Below are 19,791 nucleotides of genomic sequence, written 5' to 3'. Positions count from 1 at the left end.
TGGTAGAAGGACAAGGAAGATGGGAAGATGATGCTGAGTGTCTGGTATTACAATGGACAATATTTTAGGTTTAAAAGTGAACAAATAAGATAAAACCCGGTGTCTGCCTGGTGCAGGAGCACAGTAACCAACAGTTACAGGTCTGACTTGTACACATCGATCCAAAGATTTGAGCCTGCCTATCAAAACTAATGCCAGCTGTCTGCAACACCCCTGGGACAAATACGCCAGATGGAGGTTGCCAGAACAGTATAACCATGTTCCTTCAGCACCAATATGTTCCTCTACACAAGTGGGACTCAGGGAATGTACTTGAGCTAACTATGTCACAGGGGATCTCCTCAGCTAGGGCTTTCCTCTTTCTTTGTCCAAAAGATGGAATGGGAAAAAAGAAAAGAAAGAGGGAAAGAAAGAAAAAGAAAGAAAGAGAGAGAGAAAGAGAAAGAAAGAAAGGAAGAAAGAGAGAGAGAAAGCAAGCAAGCAAACAAGCAAGCAAGCCAATGACTATACTTTTGCATCTTCCTTGACCACATTTAAGTTGTCATCATCATCAGAACTGTGGTGTAATAGTACTACAAATAGTATTGCAAAGCTGCAAATAAGTTTATCCTTTGTTCTTATTCTGGCAATATTTTCCTTAGTATTTTATCAGCTAATGTAGCTTTTCAGTATGTTTTCTCTATATTGTTTATTTTGCCAATCAATAAGATTCCAGTATGGTCTTAGTACAGGCCTGTGATGTGATTACTGTTTAAATTCTTTATGTGTGATTTTTCTGAGGACTTAGTTTTCTGAATTCCAAAATGGTTTCACTTGGATTGCACTTGATTTCCATTTCATGAGGCAGTGGATTGTGCAAATCCACTACTGAATATAACCATTCCCTACTCCTTTTCACTTGCATGTATCACACTCATTGCCTCTAAAAGGCAGCGGACCTCTTGTGCAGGCTGAAGAACCAGAAACATCCAGGTCTCTTCAGACAGCGAGGGGGTAGGACTATACTGGTGTTCATGTGGTCTGATTTAATAGAATCAGCTGTTAACACAGCCAGACCTAAATCAGTGGTTAAAACTGTTTCATACAAGCTCTGTTCTACTGTGCCCTTCTGGAACTTTGTTTTTTCACATCTCTAGAGGGGATTTTCTAAGTTGGCAGCTATTTGGAAAGCAGAGATGTTGGGTTTTTTGTCCCTGTCACAGGTGCATGGGAAGTGAGTTATTATGCTAAAAATTTCTGCTGTCTGCTGCTCAGGTGCACATCACAAAAAGACTAATCTTGTATGGATTTTCCTGTTTGTTATCAGAGGCAAAATGGAACTCTGATATTCAAGTATATAAAAGTGGTTTTTCTCTTCTTTTCTTTCCTGCATTATGAACAGTGAGAGAGAGGGATAGCTGCAATTCTTTACAAAATGGGACTCTGATATTCAGGTATATAAAAGTGTTTTTCCTCTTCTTTTCTTTCCTGCATTATGAACAGTGAGAGAGAGGGATAGCTGCAATTCTTTACAGCTATCAGGGAAGACATGTTATGTTACCCTGATTGTAAGTCAATAATTTAAACTCAACGAATTTGCTTTTGAATAGGGAAGTTATCTGGCTTGCAAGTTAACTGTACCACGGGCAAGGTGATGCTCTGTATTGTAATGCTTTCAACTCAAGTTGTCATTTCCCCACCACCTAGGATATCTGTGGTCCACAGTCAATACTGCATTGCTAAGTTTTCTTTTCTCACTTTTTAATTATATATCCTTACAATTGCATATGCCCTCCATTATCCCAGAAGATGTGCAGCTGACCATGACAAGTCTGTGCACGTGTACTGAATGCAGTAATAGACCTCTGATAGGTATGTTATTCCAGGAGGTTAGAACAGCAAACAGCACTAAATTTCCAGTGAGTTTGTCCAACACACAAATATGTGCCTCGTGAAACTGCCTTCACCTGGTGTTACTGTGAGGAGACTTAGAAACACAAAGAGCAGAGGCCCCTACAAGGAAGACATGTTCCCACTGCTTCATTCATGATGAAAGTGAAGCCAGGAGCTACTGGCTTAGAGTGGTGCACAGGCAAAGCTGCAGCTGACCTCCAAGTGTCAACGAGTGGTCACAGACAGCATATTTGTACACTTACCTGTTCCTATGCATTTTCACATTGATATGAAAGACTCTACTGAAGTTCTGCAGTCTCAAAGTAAGCCCAGCTGCCGTTTCAAGACAAGAGGCTGCATAACAAACTCACTCCCTGCTGCAGGCTCCTTTTAACTCATTAGTCATTACTGCAAGCAGCATTCAGTTGCACAGCTAGTGCCTCTCACCCTATCACAATGAACTCACTTTCCTTCTTGTAAAGAAAAATAAGCAATCTTATTGTCAAATACTATAGTATATTGTAATGACTTCAGACTTTGCAGACTGTTGGGGTGGTTTTTTCCTCCCTGCCCTCCCCCTCTCTGAGGGGTAAGCTACTGGTAAGCTATCTGGATTTTCCGGCTCTCTGCAGGCTATTTCCTATTGCTTCACTTTTCATTATGAGCAATATGCAAACTTCCATCTGTTTCTTGAATACAATGCTTCTAAGATCTGTGTACATATGAGCTTTTTGTGCTGAAAAGGCAGGTTTCTTAGGACTGTGTCACTTTGTGTAGATACATTTTGACACTAGTTTTCTACATCCACATACTCATCCTACCTGCATATTGTGTTTTAGGTGCCACTCAAAGCAATCACTAAACTTCTATAGTGTTTGCAATGCAATTGGGCAGCAATGTTAAGTACAAGCAAAGGCAGAACTGATCAACAGCAAAATCTCAGGTTTCTGTTTTTAGCCAGGGTGTATGTGCTTGCATTCTGCAGCAGATGTTTCTGCCTTTGAGGCAATTTCAATGCTGAGCTATTTTAAAGACAGATTATTCTACATGAACAAGTAAATTCATAATTAATTCTACTTTCAACTTTCAAGACTATTTTTTTGCCGCTGAGGGAAAACGTGTTACTGCCTAAAACATAAGCTCTGAGAGTTTATATAATTCTTGTTTCATCAGATGGTGTTTCAGTGGAAAAAGGATTATGTGTTCTGACCAAAGGTGGCTTTGATTCATACCTAACACTAAGAGGTAGGATGTGAATCAGACAACTAAAGGCTGCTGACGTTATATGACCGAGGAGATTCATGTCAACCCGACCTCATTAGAGCATGTTGCTAAAAGTTCTGTCTCTCTCTGAGGCAGGTGATACACTTTTTTCTCCCTTGTTTGCCCATATAAGTTGTGTTTATTAATTAAGCCGGGGACAAGGCTCTCTTAGTTTGGAGACCCTGACTATGCAGCCTCTCCTCAGAAGATTCTGCCAATTTTGCTGCAGTTTCAGGGTACCCTCTTCATGGTAGGAAAGACCACTTTGCAGAGCAGAAACAAGAAATGTTGGCAGCTCTCTGCATGCAGTTGTACATTTTCTGGAAGAATATTTTTGTGGCTTCTTGTGATGCGGTAAATAATGAGTTGCTGTGGTGATTTGTGATAGTGTTTCCCTTTTCCTCATCCTGGAATGAAGCTGGGGGAAACTATGGAACTGCAAAAGGTGTTATCGGTGGTTTAGCTTGTGTCCTCACTGCAAAATCGGAGAGGTGCCAGTCCAAAGGAAGCTCTATATCTTAGGCAGTCCTGTTTATTCATCACCATAGCACAGGTTTAAGCACCAGCAGATGTGGATTAAATGTTCTGGACAGACACAAATGGAATTAAAACAAAAAACAAACAAACAAAACACAAACAAACAAAACAACAACAACAACAAAAACACAAAAAAGCAACCAAAAAAAAAAAAGTGAAAGCATAGACTGAGCTGTCTTTTCAGCAAAAACTACTGAGATGCATCATCACCAGGTGATCTATGTCTGTATCTCTGTGCAGGGTTGTATCCCAGGGGTGGTACGGCTGCACAGCTGCACCTGAGTGGTACAGGGAGATGTAGGGTCAGCTGCCCTCAGCATTCTGCTGTACTGACTCACCTGTCTCTCTGTTCCAGAGGTGTAGGTCTTTCCTAGTTCAGGTGCCTGAGTGGAGCAGCACAACACTGCACAAATATACCTTTGAGGTGAGACACTCTGTTCTTATCCTTAGAACTAGCATTGCTTTGACTTTGCCTTTTTCTTCACCTCTTCAGTGGTTGAGGCTTTGTGTATGCTTTTTTTGTGGAATTATTAAAGTGATGTGATTATGTTTGTTTTCCTTCCAAAGGTTGTTGGTGTCAAGATTACAGTACTTTGGAATAATCGTTATATTGTAAAAGTTATCAGGAAACATTTAATCTGAATAATGTGATCTTGTGGATACAAAGACACCTCCTAATAGTCAAGTAAAAATTATATTGACTAATTTAAGACCCAGTGTTGGAGTTTTGGTGCCACTGTGTTCCTCCTGAGTGCCGTTCTTCTTGTAGAATAGAAAGTAGAAAGTGAGGGGAAGATGGGGTGTGCTGGAATAAAGAAGCAGAGTGTTTTTGGAAAACAAAACCTGTGTGTCTCTTGGCTAAAGCAGAAAGTGGCAATCAAGCATATTTTATTAAATGTAAATGGAAGAGAACAAATGCAATGTTCATGTAATCCCAAGTCAATGAGTGACTCAGTATCAAAGACTTTGTTTTTCGTTTCAGAAACTGGTGTCTCAGACACAGGCTAATTCCTGGAAGCAACCATTCATCCAAATGGAACTTGTAGATCAAAATGAATGGGTTTTAGGCCTTAACAAGAAAGAAAGAGAGACAAAAATTGTTTGGAAATAGCAGTTTCCTTCTTTCCCCCTCCACACCCCTCTCTTAAGAAAAAGCTTTTGCTTTGACTTGCCTTTATTAATTTTGTATTGAATTAAGTATACTGTCAAACTTATTGTCCAGATTGCTCGAAACAGTATTTGGCCAAGTTGACAGCTATTACAAAAGCCTTTACTGAGCCCAAATCATCTTTTCATTGCTGCTGAAGTGCCTTAGAGAATAGGAAACAGAATTGAATAGGTTGCATTATATAACTATTAATGAGACTTCTTTCTGGGTATATAAACTGTCAAAAATGGTAACACCTTATTAAAAAAATCTCTTGCCTGGTAAATATTTCTTAACATCACCAGCTCCCATCAGTTTTTGACAATCATTCATGTTATGTCAGTTTTAAAGCTGTTGAACATGGTACAGGATTTCCTTAGGCTTTAACCTACTTTCACTATTTATGTGAAGTAACTTCACTATAAATGAATGCTGCTTTTTCCTTATATAGTTTGTAGATTATTTTTATTTTTCAGACACATGCTATACTGTAACACTGTTTCATCTTGTTTCTTGACTTTTTCAGTAATTACTTTTGAACAATTTGAATAAATTAATACATAGCCAGGTTGGATTTTAGATAAGTAGAATCTAAATTAGCTTCTGGACAAGACAGACCAAATCCCAATTCCAGAAAGTCCTTGAGAATGTTCTTAGTTTTCAGCCCTTAAGTCTTACTTGAGTCCTGTTCACTCCAGTTCACTTTCCTGGTTCATGCCAGATTTCAGCTCAAGTTTAGCAAGCATATAAGCATGTGTTTAAGCTTTGCTGTTCAAAAATCGTGATGTAAAAATAAAACAAGCCAACAACATTTGCACTTGTTTTTATTTGCCTTCTATTTTTATCTATTCTTGTAACGTTTTCAAATTTTAGCACAGCTATTGAGGCCAGCAATATGCTCAACAATTATAACTCAACAATTATAACTCAACAATTAAGTAAAAATAACTCTTGTAATCTAGTTCTTTAAGAAAAACACATCAGGAGACTCACAAAAAGTTATGGGGGCCCTCAACAATGGGTTGTCTCGAACAAACTACTTAATGCTGAATTATGGATTACATCTAATAGCAAAATGAGTAAGCAAATGTTTTAACAGACTGCTGCTGCCAGGCTAGCTTTTTCCCCAGGCTTCTCTTAGGCTGCATACGAATCAGCTCTGGTCCAGAAACTACATAAGTATGTCTGTGTGTTGCTAATTTGCTCTGTTATGTCTCACTTACTGTCTTCCTGGTTTGGGAGGCTCTTGGGTCAGGCCCATCTCTAAAATACCATCACTGAAAGCTTTTGTGTTTTGCATACTTAATCTGAAACTTTTTGTATTTCATATTTCTTTCTTATTGTTTTAAAGATATTCTGTTTCTCATTAAGATCTTTACCCTATGCTGCAGTTGGTATTTTTGCAGCAGTGGCTGCTTTGAATTGGCTTCATTTTCATTAGACAATGGATAACAAATCACCGTGCTGAGGAATCTCACTAACAGTTAATGTTTTATAAATACATGGCCATTATGTATTGCAGTATGCTACTTCAAAAAATAGCGCTGTTCATATCATTCTTATGATACAAAAGGGAGAATAAGAGGTAATTATGTGATGCTTCACAAATCTGTATCTAAAAATTGGGATGATGTTTTCCATTGTGAACCTTCTTATTAACAACAATTGTTAAAGAAAATACACAAAAGAAATGGAATTAAGTATTCCACATTCTTTTGCGTATCCTGTTTTTCAATTGTCTAAATAATAGCTTAGTTTTTCAATAACTTTTTTTTGTATTTATTTCTCTTTTGTGCTGAGGTTAATTACTTTTATAGTGATCAAAGAAACCTAGAAATCTTGATTTACAAGTGCTAAACCAGAGAGTTTACTTCTCACAGTTCTGATTCTTCTGTGATTGTGGCCTGTTAACATTACCAAACACTTAAAAGCTCGGGGGCTTACTTTCAAACAGAATGGAAGCTGTGGGAAATATTGGAAAGACTGAGCATGAACAATTTAAGTTATTCTACCAGCAGAGGCTATAATCCTATTGCTACTGTGTATTGGTTACAGTCTTCAGGACTGTGCACATAAACTAAGTATTTAAAAGTCAGATGTTAGAAAAGGGCTTCTGCCAGCTCCCTCCATCTCAGCGCTGCCTGAGGGTAAGATGTGTTTGACGTGATTCCAACTGTCAGAAAATTAGGTATCTAAAAACTATCAGTCACCTATTGTGACACAAAGGAGACAGATTCACACGCGTAGAGATTTATCAGCGGGGTCCATAGCTGGTGGTGTACATTGACAGCCAACGTAGTTTTTGGAGAAAGATAAAAAGAGAAATGGAGAGAGAGAAAAGGGAAAGTGAAAAACATTCCCTGGTGGCCACCAGGAGAAAGAAGTGACAAGGTCCACAGCTGAGCACCCCAGGGCCCTGCTCCCATCAGCAGGCAGTGGTTTACCAACACACACACAGAATCTCCTATAGTAACTGTATGGATGTCTTCAAGACTTGCTCAAACTGGCAGTTGTTTGTGGACATGATGCTGTTAGTGTCTTCATGCATTTGATTTGATCCACTGAGTAAACAAAGTATAGAGAAAAGATGGAAGAAGGGTGACTCTCACACCAGTGGTCATTGTTTCCCATAAGAATGTTCCACAACAACAACTTTGAGACTTGCAGATGCAGGGATGTGAGAATAACAATGGGAAAATACTGACATAAGGCTTTGAGAGAACACTGGCATGGTGCCTTTGGTGGGAGATTTGAGCAATGAGTGAAAGGAAGGCTTCAGGGTTGCAAGTAGAAGGCCCTTGGTGGTAGAAAACACAAAGACACTGTGCAACATTACCTTGGGAATGGATGGCCCACCCCAGGGAGATGTCTGCCTCCACTGGCTGCAGAGGGATTCCCACGGAAGTTTGTTGTTTAGCTTTCAGTTAATACGAGGTGAATCCTGTTCCATATACACACATCTGACAGCATGATACTTTTAATGAGAAGTTATATATCTGCCTTTAGGAATTCTCTTAGGCCATGCTCCTGGTAATACTATATTTTTTTGTATATTTGTAGCTATCTTTAGCTTAACAGCTTTTAGTAGAATACTTGTATTTATATCAAAATGACATATTGTGTAAAGAATTGACAGTCTTCTAAAATGATCTGAAAAAATGGCTGAATATTTCAGCATCCCATGTTGTTATGTCATCCCTTATATCTTGCTTATCCAGGCTTATTCCCATAGGATTTAATGAACTGCTTAGAGTGGTAGTACTTCAGTCCCATTAGCAGCTGGAGAGGTAAAACAATTTCAGTAGAAGGAATCCCTTCCATCACAGAAATAGTTACAGAGGCACAATACATCATCTAGAGCAGGGCTAAGAAACCATTGTAGGATGATTTACTGACTACAGCACTGAGTTTTTTATTCTCTTCCCTGTCTTCTACCACCTGCTGTATCGAGTTTTTAAGTTGGATTCTTCCTTTGACAGAGCATCACTCATGCAGATCACTGTCCTGTTAAGGTTATTGTGATGTATTCCCTTTGTGTGACTCCCTCTCTGAAGATCAGGCCCTTCACCCAAGTCTACAAGGTTGAAGAACTGCCTGCTGTTCTAGCTTTGGTCTCCAGTTCAGGAGTGAAAGGACTAGCAGGAATAAAACTAGTCCCCAGGCTCTTTAACATACAGTACCTCAAGTGTAGTGAACTGGCTGATCTGATCCCCGCTCTGGTACTGCTCATCTCTGCTTCACTGAGTAGCTACTCTCATCTTTTGGTAGGTGCTATGTTAATCTGTAGTTCATGCTACCCGATCACAAACCTACAAACACATGGATGCCAACACAGTTGCATCCAGGAATGAAGCCCTGATAGTCAGATTGACATAATCAGTAATCCACATATCAATCATTTTTATCTGATTTGTTGGCAGTTTCTGTTCCCAAGGGATATAGATATTTACTATTTCTATCAACACTAAGACATGTGCTTGAGGACAAGCAGTGAGTTTGGATGGTTTGTTTGAAATGTGTAGAGAGTATCTTCAGCAGTCATGCAGTAGCATATTTTAAAACATTTTTCTCAAATAGTTATCAGTTTTACAGGTATAAGGATTTAACAGAATAGTGGTTTTAGACAGCTTAACTAAGTTTGAAGGCATCAGGCACCGGTACTTAGATAATGACACTGGCAGGAATGTTTTTACTGCATTTGATGCCAATTAAATTACTGATTTCATAATTATAAATCAGCATGTTACAGTGGATAATTAATGTTGTCACACTCAAGCTGAAATACTTTATATAAGCATAAGCCTTTCCTCTGTTGATTTGCTAATTCAGGAACTAGAAAATATTGCATATCATCTTTTACTATTTAAATACATATCTTTTAGGATTCCTGCTCCTGCCTGCAGCCATAGCAGCGTGCTGTGCTATATGATGGCTCAATTTAATGAGTATGGACAGTGTTCAGAAAAGACATAATGATCTCCAGGGAGACAACTGTTCATACAAAATTAAGATTAGATTCGGGGGCAAAAAAATTGAAAACACTTAAAAATAATTGCCAGATTTTTCATTTTACCAATAAGAAAACCTATTAGAAGGAAAGGTGGTTGGCAACTCACAGAGGCAAGGACTTGGTGAAGAAAGTTTTGTTTGTTAATGTGGAGCTGCTCTAAATTACAAAAGAGATGGTGAAGAGGTAGTTCTAAAATAAGGTCTTCAGTCCTGCAATAATGAAACATAATGTCCCAAATCTTCTCAGCTAATTGAACGTAGCTGTGGTCAAGCTGATTGATTTTCTGATGATAAGTCAAACTAATAGATGTATAGAGAACCTGACCATAGAACTCAGGGTAAACTAGATTAAAAAAAATGTTGTCCATCTTTAGGCAGAAAATAGGGTCTGTCCCTTTCTTTTTTTTTTAAACTCGGAAGTAAAAATGATAATGATAGTTGACCAGGCATCAGCACAACAATTCTACTTGCAACCACAGATGTGTTCTGCTGATTCAAGCTAGGAAGTGGGAGGTCAAATCTAAAAGCCATTCTCATCTTCAGGGAGTTTAAAATCACAGCTGCCCTGACCTGGAGAACTCCATCAGACTAATGGACTTTCTCTGCCATAGCTTCTTTGAGCTCACTCTTGTAACTGGATCACATTGAAACCAGGAATACAAAAGTGGCGGGGCTGGTAGAACAAGTACAAGAAAACCATTTCTGGTTTAAAATTGAAGACACTATTTCTATTAATCAGATATGGGTTTCCAGCCTCTGCTTTCAGAGCTCTTTATGCATCTGTTATTCAATATTTTTGTATTAAAAATATACCACTGTTGGTCTCAGCACAGTCATAAAAAAGAATGAACCTTACATGGGCCTATCCAACGTTACACATTCTGATTTGTAAGTGGATCAGGCATGCATGGGAGCAAAATAAAACCTGAAGTTGCTTTAGGCTACCATTTGTCTTCACCATCTGCAGCTTCTAATGCAACCACCCTGCAGCATACCTAGCAATATTGCCTTCCCAGCTCTTTCATTTCTCGAGTTTTCTTTACCGACTCAAAAATTCTGGTGATAAAGTAGAACTGGTTTCTTGACTGCTCTATAGGATCCTGAACCCTCCAAACATTAGATTTGAAATTATGGAACCAAGAGACTGCCGAGTGTGAGTGGCATCTGCTGACTCAACAATTTATATTTACACTTAAGAAAATCAAAGTAAATCTTTTATGATGTTATAGATCTAAAAATGTGTGATTTTATCAGTTTACGGCTTTGTGATTAAAAAGTATGAATTTAAAGAGGTAGAAAGTGAAAAAAAAATAGTCTATTTTAATGTAATTTTTCAGTACTCAAATAGGGAAAAAGTTATATTCTTCAAAAAATATATGTATTTTTTAATAAAATATCATGGGTGCTAGTGATGTTTTGATGAATAAACAGGAATGATACAAAAACTGCTTATTCACAGTTTTCTACATTCAGGTACATTGTCCCTTTTTGACATTAATATAGCTTTGAAACATTTAGTTGAAAGAATTAGTTCTGGGGTTTTTTTTATGCCATTAATAATTTTGTAGTCCACAAATTTTAAAATTGAGAACTTAACCTACTTTTGATTATTGAGACAAAAGCAACACTCTCTTTATAAATATGTATATACATCCGAAGTTAATCAGTTCACTGTTCTGGAATTAGCTGACTTGTTTGCCTTGGTGTGTCGCCAATTAGCGGGAACCCAGGGATACTGTCAGCTGACAGCTGGAAAGAGATCCCAAGCTCTGCAGCATACGGTTTGCTGTGTTGTACAAAACCCTGAGCTCACGGTATTAATGCTTTAATAGTACTTACTAGAATTTTCATCAGCAATCTGTCTGCTACTTTTTAATGAGCAAAATATACTGCTAGAACCCTGCAAGGGGCTGTTTTCATCAAAATCATACTTACATTGGTGTTTGAAAAAGCAGCTTTTGGTTGTTAACCCTAAAAGGGGTTGCTGAGGAGGAAAAAAAAAAAAAAACAAAACAGAAATCACAACAGATGAACAGAATGGGGTAGAGTGGAGGAGAAGGAAGATATTTTACTGTTCAGGAAGCTGCATAATTCAGAATGATTTCTGAATAGAGCACCTTTAGAAGATGATTAAACTGGTTTGTTAGTGGAAATCTAGCTTTAAAATAAAAATACATACTTTAAGAACTACATTGAGAACCCATTAATACTTAATGAGGTTGTACTTTTGAGGTCCAAAAGTGCATTCAATTTTTTTTCAATAAACGGATGTGAATTATTGGCTTTTTTTCTGGTATAGAACATACATGCACAAATACAGTCTATGGATGTAACAGGTACGATATAGAAACACATTTTGCTTCTTCTAAGATTTGGAATAAGTCATAGTAGTTTTCTTAGTCTGTTTATGCTTGAAAGACTGGATAAATAAAATAAAATCACCTAATGGGATCAGAAAGTTAAGCCCCACAAGAGTGAGCAGCACTGAAGGTATGTTATTTATTTTCCATCCTTAATTTGTTCTTCTCTAGAGAATACATTCTAGAGAATATATCTTCTGTATATCATTATATATATTTAGAGAGAGAGAATGCAATTTTCCTTATATTTTGTATATGATCCATAAGAACAATGCTGATGTTGCACACTCCTGAAGTCCCGGCCACAGCTGAGAAGGAGCAGCCAGTCACAACCTATGGCACAGGATGTGGTTGAAGTCATAAATATAAGAGCTCCATGAGAATTACACATAAACAGTTCAAGATTAGTATTGATCTATTTTGCATTATTTACAGTTGCCCTTGAGTCCATGTGCATGGTTTTAATGGAGCTTAGTTGCATTAGGATTCAAGCTAAATATCACATTAGAAGCCTCCCCCCCAGGGAGAAAAGCTTTCTGAGTACAGTAATAATGGAAAACACCTATCTGTGGAGTGCTAAAGACAACTGTGTAACCTCCTGTGTTGGCTGCTACATAGATTAACGCATGACTGTGCAAAGTAATAGATATTTGTTGATAAGGTAGAAGTAATTTTGGCAGTTAATGGACTAAAATTAAAATTGCTACATTTCTTCCTTTGTCTGGAGAAGTTTCATCACTGAATTAAAATATTAGGAGAATAATAATAGAAGTGAAGAAAACTTTTTTACCAGAGAAATTTGAAAACAAAAGTGTGATGGAAGTGAATGACCTTGCATGTTTCACAAGCTTAAGTAGGCTCCTGCTGGTAGCCCTCTGTTGAAGGGCAGATAACAATCCTACTGTTTTCGTCAGGGCTTGCAATCACTGTCACAGAGCTTGCCATGTCTTGTCCGTGGGGGCAACAGCAGAGAAGAGTGCAGATTTGAAATCAGTGATATCTGTCAAGAAAGAGATTTCTCTGTGAGTTAGAGTATTTTGAAATATACACATCCCTCATTTGAGTTCTGGCAGATTGAGCAGATCCACAAGCAGAACTGCTGCATCAGCATTTTCCCTGAAAAAGCTACACAAAGCTACACATAGCAGTAGGGAAAATGTGTCAGTCCTGTGCAAGGAGGAAATGACCAGATGCATGGGTGCAGCCAGCAGTCTGCAGGGAAAGTAGGGTTGTGTGTGTAGCACCAGTTTGAGGTGACAACATTGGTGTCAGCCAGTCTTCTTGATGGTGCAGCTAGAGATATGGTGCTGGCACCTCATTGTATCACTTTTTTCCAGGCTTGGTCTGCTTTTCTGTATGTGAGCCACAAGGACAGCGGTCATTAGAAAAACCTGACTCTTTACCAGACAATGTTCTCCTTTACCCAACATAGTTTGCTTGTTTGTTTGTTTTTTCTCAAGTTATGTTGGCTTTAGGGGGTGATATCTGTTGCAGTATAACTAAGAACAGTTCCTGCTTTCTGGGGAATACAATACCCTGAGTTATAGATAGAGGAAAAAGGCAAATTCATTACTGGATAAGAGCACAGGACTTGCTAGCATGGGATTCATTAATATTTTCTAATAATGCATTTTTACTGAGCAAATGTGTTCAATACAAAACACTGAAATTGTTACCTCTGCATTTATAATATTATAACTGAAAAGCGAGTAGAAGACAGTGATCTGAACAGATCTACCATTTTACTGACTAGTGTGATGCAGTCGTATGAGTGCTTGTACAACATTCTCTCTTGCTTAAACCAGAGAGCCCTGTCTTTCTACCCTTTCTGTTTGCCCTAGCTTTCCAAATCCTTGTAGCCTTGGACTTGCTCCCTCCAGATCATACACCCTGATGCATTTATACTTCCCAAAGGTTAGATATCAAGGAGAAATTTGAGTGTTTCATGATTTTTTTTCATTTGCATATTTTACACAAAGTTAATGATTATGAGTGAATGTAGAGTTTAGGTACGTTTAAGACTGAAAGTTATATATATAACATTTGGAGATTGATGCTGATACTTTGGAAAAGATAATGCTTTGAACAACTAAATTTAGGTATTCACATGTAGGTGTCCAGATGAACTAGGTGTCTAAGCTCTCATTATTGTCAATAGTTCATTAGGCAAAGGCTTAATACGGTCATCCTAGAGAGCTACCAGTAGATGTTTACAGCAGTTGAAAGCATCGGTACTGGTGAAAAAATATCCCCACCCTGCCTGCTTGGCCTCTTCTAATGCTGCTTATTAAAAATTTCCTGCAAGACTTCACCTGCTACCAAAGCCCAGGGGGCTTAGCCCTTGTTTTCCAGGGCTATGGGTTTTTTTTTGCCAGAGTCAATAGAAATTGCTAATAAAACCGAGTCTTCTAAAAGAGAAGTTATTAAGTGGCAATTTGTGAGAAAAGCTATACTACTGAACTATGCTGCTGCAGGCAAAAAAAAAAAAAAAAAAAGTCCTTTACATGTAAGGGCCCAAGAAAAAATAACAGTTTATTCGAAATAGGCTGGTCTAGTACAAAAATGCATTTTTGTACATATTAAAAATTAACTAATTGCTCAGAAGGTTTCATCACATTTTGTGAGGTTTGAGTGTTCTCTAATCTGCAAATCTTCAGCACTTAGTCTTCAAAGAAGTTGGTTGTCATGTCAGCCAGAATTTGGGTAGCAAGAGCACTAGGACAAAAATGTGCCTGGTGCCTGTGTTCCTAGAGGGAGGTAGAGAAGGGAAGGAGACATGATAGGAAAGACGATCGAAAGGCTGCCTATTATTTTTAGGTAAGAATCTTCTCTTCTGTTTGGCTTAATTCTGATCTGAAGTGCCTAAGTCTGTGCTGAAAGAGAGCAAAGGAGAAAAAAATTACAGAACTTGTTTATGATGGTGATATCCTTGACTTGAGCCAATACAGTTTGGAGGACTTGAAGTGGAACACCACATTAATGCTGAAACAGATTCTGCTGAGAAAGCATGGTCATGGCTATTCTGTTACTTGAGCCAGCTCAAATGCTTCTGCATCGTGTTGCCCAATACATACAACTCCAAAATTTTCTTTAGGCAGGAAGTGGAGCAAAGGAGATGCCTATTTGTATCCTCTGCTTAGCCAAGATCCTTAACTTTATGCAGGTTTTGCTTCCTGGAAGCCACATCAGCATTTTGCTGATTGCTCCATCCTGGAGAGGTACAGCAACAGAATCAGCTGAAAGTCCCTAGAAAGTCAGAAAAAGGTCATGGGGTACTAATACTGATCCCACCACTATCAACACTGTGTTTGTAAGTCAGGAGAGTTGTGATTGCTTTCTGCTGACCAGAGTGTCCTACAAAGCAGTAAAGTCTGACAGATTGCAAGGAGTGACTTTCACACACCTACCTGGGCACATGTTCAACACCAGCATTCATTTCTGTATTCCCCAAATGTGATGGGGAACCTCAGCTGAGGTTCAACGTTCCCCCATCAAGCTGAGGAGCCACATCACCAAGACATGACAAGAGTCTAGCTGGGCATGGGGGGAAAATGTGTTTCACAGATATAGGAGACTAATTTATCTTTAGATAGGAGGATCAAGAAAAATGCTCGTATCATATCTGATGTGATAGATAGTTAATTTTAGTTCGGAATTATGTTAGAACTAACTATGATTTGTGACAGAAGTAATTGTAAAACTGATTTTAACACCCCAGCCTATGCAGATATTGGTCTCATTTTGTGATTTGTTTTTCCGGCCTTTTTTTCATTTGATGGCACTTTGGTGACTTCATTTCCTCAGTGCTCACTCCCTTGTAGGTTCATTGTAGTCTTTTGCTTGTATGCCTGAGCTTTGTGCACATGCCTTTGCCCGGTGCAGGAGCTTCTTCATCTGTGTTGACCAAAGACTGTATTCACACAGTTAATACTTCGACTCTAAATATTTTTTTTCACCAGTGGGCAGTGCTGAAGATCTAGTCTTTATTTTTCTCTGTTTAATCTTTGATGTTTTGTGTAGGATTATGATACATATTCTGAACATGGATATCACTGACTTCAGTATGATTGGGACAACTCACAGTTACTATTCGACAATTAGAGAGTGATTTTTGTACTGGTAATAACTTACAACTAAGCACATGCACAGATACTATGCATTCTTACACTGAGTGGTATTTTTTTCTCTAGGAATAGGTCAGAAATGAAAAACACCCAAAATGTGTACTTCTAACCTTTCACATCTGGCTTTTCAGGCTGTATTTATTGTCTGTAAATATGTGACAACACTTGCCAAGTATTGCATAAGAAGGCATGAGGGACCTTAAAGATGTATCATTCTCATCAAAATCAGCTTTCACTGAGATAATTTTTTAAATTAGTCTTTAGTGCTCTAAGCTTAAAGTTTGATGAAGCAGTTAAGTTCAGGGAGGCACCTTGTTTAGAAAATTGACTCCCCTGTTTTAGATGATTAACTGTCATCACAGATTTTGTGGTTTTATACTTATCATATTCCAAGGTCCATGGAAAATCCTTGAAGAATTCATTTTAATGTGTTTTCAGATTGCATGGGAAACCTATAATGTTAACCTCTGTCTTTAAAAACCATCAAGTTATGGATTCCTTTCTGTGAATTTTTGATAGAGTGGTTCAGAACACGTAAAAGAAGAAGTAGCTATCTGCCAACTGGTTTCATGAAGTCTGCATTCACTGTTTAAATGTTTGTTTTGTAGAGCTAAACCAGATCATGCAAAAACTCCCAACAGATGCATGAATAAGAGATACATTATGGCATATATATTATTTACTGCTGCAAAGCTTCTGCACTTTTTATGAGAAAATAGATCCTAGTTTATTAAAAGAAGAAAAATTCAATAACAGAAATTTTTTCATTACTTAGTTTCATCATTCAGTTGTGTCTTGTATGCAAGTGTCATATTAGACAAACCAAACTTGCAGATCTGTGTGTTTCTAGCATCTGGTCTTGGAACTGAGGTTTCCCTTGGGACAATGGGGAAGAAATCCTTGGAGCCCTGCATGCAATTAGAGATGCACCTGCTAGATCAGTCGGGCTCCCCTGGTCCAAGAACTGTATGTGTGTGCTGCCATGCAGCTCTCTTTTGCACCGCCTCCTTTTTGAAAATATAAGTATAAAACAGTTCCCTGCTTGCTGCAGCTTGAGTGGTGGACAAAGACTGCATATCAGTACACAGCAGAGACTATATGTGATTTGTCTGTACTTTGCATTTCACACCGCGGTAAGCCTACCTATTGCACACAAAAGCGTCAGTTTCCTTCCTGATGAGAAAAGCTGAAATAACTAGAATACTGTTTCCCTAGTATTTATCTGCCTTCTGAAGTTATAAAAACATGTTCACTGAATATAACAAAAAGGTAGATAAAATGTGAGTGATAGAACTGTCACAAAATAAATAAATAAATAAATAAATAAATAAATGAATAAATAAACAGTTCGGTGAATGCTAATCTTCAAATCAATTGAGCAACACTATTGAAAGAAATGCTGGGTTTTTTTAATTCTTAATATTTTCTCAAAGACTCATAGCAATCTTAAAGGAAAAGAGAACAATTGTTCTTTTGAGAATGTGTACAATAGGACTCTAAAATATAAAAATGAGTTTTCTGTGTTGTGCAATATTATTCTGACAGAGGAAAAAACAGGTAAAACAAGTGAAATAGTTTGGGCTTTAGTTGTTATGGTTTGGTTTTTTTTTAAACCTATGATTCACTAAAGAACATCTTACAAAGTCTTGTATTACTTGTTACAGACACTTTTTTATGATGATTCATAGCTGTGACAATTCAGCCTATTGATATCAAAACTACTTTGTGCAAATGCTCTGTGCTCCTTTGTTCCACTGACGATATGTAAAATCCTTCTTATATCACTTGGGATGTTCCTCTATGTGAACTTTGAAATGTCTAGCTTCAGTCATCTGTTTAATCAATACACTTGATAAAATAACAATGTGTTAGGATTCTTTTCTGCTGTTCCAGGCACCACTAGCATCACTAGCATGAGGAATGACAGGGGGTTTTTGGGTTTGAGTCTAAAACAGTATTTTTACTAGCTGTTGTGGAAACTACAATTACATTTCTTTTGTTTTTACATTCTGGATATGTTACAAAATGACTATAATTATGTAGAAAAGAAAATGATGATTATATGGTCGGCTTTTTACATTTCAAAACTAGAAAAATATTATAATAATATTACATGTCTGAGTTCCTCTCATAGGAAAGTGAAGGGTACGAGTTTCTTTCTGGCCTTAAATCAGACTGTTAGTGGTATATTTCAGATCAACCTCTGTAGGTTGTAACCACCACAATGAGCCCTCTGGAGTCCACATGATGACCACAGTGAAAGATTTAGGCACCTAATAGGAATAAAAAAAAAATGGCTTTGAAATGTGTCATCCATGTACAGAAGGTATTAAATTAGCAAACAGCTAGAACCTTTGACATGCTGAAATGAAGCTGAATTTGTTTATCTGGCCTGGCAACCAACACCTTATTCAAATCTCACCCCCAGCTAGATTTTGATCTCTGACAAATTCAAACAAGAACCTTTGTTTTATAGATCAAGAAAGAAAAGCATATGAGCAAATTGAGTATGTGTGTATTTTTAACTGTTGCCTGGCCAGGGAAATTAGTTTTTCTTGCATAAGTTACTTTCATTTGTTGCTTTCTTTGGTAATAAAAATTTTGCACCTGTGACATTGGTGAAATGATTTTTTAAATGAAAAATACTCTTTGACCTGACCATGACGTGGGTTCTAGTTCTATCAAAGTGCAAGAGTGTGATCAAAGAGAGGAACATAATAAAATTCATCCCTTAAATAGCGTCATAGCCGTGACTCCCAGACGTCATTCTAAAGCGAAGTGAATCAATCTGACAAGTGGCAAGCAAATACACGGGGTACCTGGGGCTTTGCTCTCTTCAGTGGGGAGAATAAGTGTCCTACTTAAAATTGCTGCAACCGAAGGAGCCTCACTGTGTGTAACTTTTGAGTCCTAGATAGAGAGATAATGTCAAATAAGTCATCCAACAAGTGCAGTGTTTGGGAAATGGAAACCAAAAGGAAATTTCAGAAATTTTTATCTTTAAAAGGGTGGTTTTAAATGGAACTCTTGATTGAAACCTTTTTTCTTCTCTCTTATCAGCTTAGTTTTTCCTATGAGCATAGAGTTCAAAATTTAACTGGGGAAAAATACAGAAAAGCTTCTTTCCTAATGTCAGGATAATCTTTTAATCATAAAACCCAGAGGATAACGGTATGAATACTACCTCAAAAACTGGGTCACTCGTCACTCTTCTTAAGAAAAGTTATATTCCATTCTTACAGTGTAAGAAAAAACATAGTACTTTGATAGGAGTAAAAACCACTGCTAAAACAGCAGGACAGATTTCAAATTCTTTTTATTATTCCAATCCAGGTTGTTTCTCTGAAGTTTTCTTCTGGAAAACCTTTCTGAGGAATGAGCAAAGTAAACTCTTTTCTACTATTCTTTCTTCCTAAATGCTAATAACTTTACTTGTATCTGGAGTCATGAAACTACCAAACTTGGTTCTCAATTACTGCCATGAGTTTTCTAGGCAATTGAAAACTTTTTCAGAACACCTTCTGTGTTGCTCTTTCTTCATCTCTATGACAGTGATTAACTCAACCTATAATAAGAAGAAGCACAGTGGTGAATTTCTTGTGCCCTCCATGCACTTGTGCTCTGCCTGGCTCAGGGTGTAGGTGCTAAATGTACTTACAGGCTAATTCAGCACTTCTGCTCCCCTGGAGTAAAGCTAAATAAAGTTTGAAAGTGGGGAGGAAAAAAAGCATTTCCTTGGTAAATTAATGCAACATTTTTTAGGTCAGACCCTCATTAGCGGAAATCAATGTATCATCATTGACTTCCACGGAGCTATGGCAGATTACATCAGCTCAGAGTCTATATGTAGTGATGATATTTGCAGTTGTTGGGGCTTTGAACAAGAGCTGTAAAGCTTTCATACAGAACAGATTTGTTGCACTGGGACTTCTTAAGGATTTCTGTTTGGAGTGTTTGGAATTTGTTGTTTTTCAGATTT

At 37.8% G+C, this 19,791-nt stretch overlaps 1 protein-coding gene across 13 annotated transcripts in view; it reads left to right on the top strand.

The window, feature by feature from the left end:
• HS3ST5 (heparan sulfate-glucosamine 3-sulfotransferase 5) overlaps positions 1-19,791 on the top strand; it is a 185,746-nt gene that overhangs the window by 64,777 nt on the left and 101,178 nt on the right. The window contains exon 2 of one of the 13 annotated variants that reach the window (XM_065056708.1): positions 4,028-4,096. The exons of the other annotated variants lie outside the window; for them this stretch is intronic. The gene's annotated coding sequence lies outside the window, so the exon portion shown is untranslated. The remainder of the gene's footprint in view (positions 1-4,027; positions 4,097-19,791) is intronic. 13 annotated transcript variants of the gene reach the window in all.

The sequence above is a fragment of the Columba livia genome, chromosome 3 (assembly GCF_036013475.1).
Source record: "Columba livia isolate bColLiv1 breed racing homer chromosome 3, bColLiv1.pat.W.v2, whole genome shotgun sequence".
Taxonomy (NCBI): domain Eukaryota; kingdom Metazoa; phylum Chordata; class Aves; order Columbiformes; family Columbidae; genus Columba; species Columba livia.
The sequence above is the reverse complement of the archived record's forward strand: the minus strand, read 5'-3'. Positions and strand labels throughout refer to the sequence as shown.